The following is a 706-nucleotide window of genomic DNA, read 5'->3' as shown; positions in this document are numbered from 1 at the left end:
GGTGTAGACCCTCCCGCTCCGGGGAACTGTTTCCAGCATCACCAGGGTCTGGAAGGTCCAGTCCCCGTTCCGGATCAGGCCCGTGGACACCACCCCGGCCTCCTCTTCCTGGCCGTTGCGCAGCCAGCGGACCTCAATGTGGCCCGGATAGAAGCCGTTCACGGAGCAGACCAGGAGGTTGTGGTGCTGCAGGCGCTGGGTCTTTGCAGGATACACGGTCACTGTGGGCTCAGCTGGGACAGAGAAGGCAGAGGGAGACGTGAGCAAAACAGGCAGGTCCCTGGGTGGCTCCCTTTCGGCCTCATCTCCAGTCACAGGCTCCAGGCCATGGAGGGCCTCCCTCAAACCCAGCCTGTGGCCCAGCAGGAGGTAGTGCCATGAGTATTAAATCGCCTACAGCCCAGGCCACTGGGTTTGAGAAACGTTGAGTAAATTTGGGGGATTTTTCGTATCTGGAAACAGTTACTCATTGTTGAATGAAGTGTTTACTAATCTTTGCGAGGCACAGAGTGTGTGAGTTCCAGTGTGATTTCTGGAGCAGGGCTGCCTGGTCACATCCAGGCCATGCCTCTTACTGGGTGATCCTGGGGGATCCTCTCTGCTCAGCTCCTCACCTGCAAAGGGGGTGGTAATTCTAACTCACCGCTTAAGGACATATGAGGACCAATGGGCCTGAAACATGTACAACAGTGGCTGGCACGTGGCC

The 706-nt window shown here is 57.4% G+C and overlaps 1 pseudogene; it reads right to left on the bottom strand.

Moving 5' to 3' along the window:
* The window catches only part of LOC102752515, a 2,474-nt pseudogene continuing 1,768 nt past the window's right edge, over positions 1-706 (bottom strand).

Source organism: Myotis davidii, unplaced genomic scaffold (genome assembly GCF_000327345.1).
Source record: "Myotis davidii unplaced genomic scaffold, ASM32734v1 scaffold1048, whole genome shotgun sequence".
Taxonomy (NCBI): domain Eukaryota; kingdom Metazoa; phylum Chordata; class Mammalia; order Chiroptera; family Vespertilionidae; genus Myotis; species Myotis davidii.
Note: the sequence above shows the minus strand (reverse complement) of the source record. Positions and strands in the feature narration are given on the sequence as shown.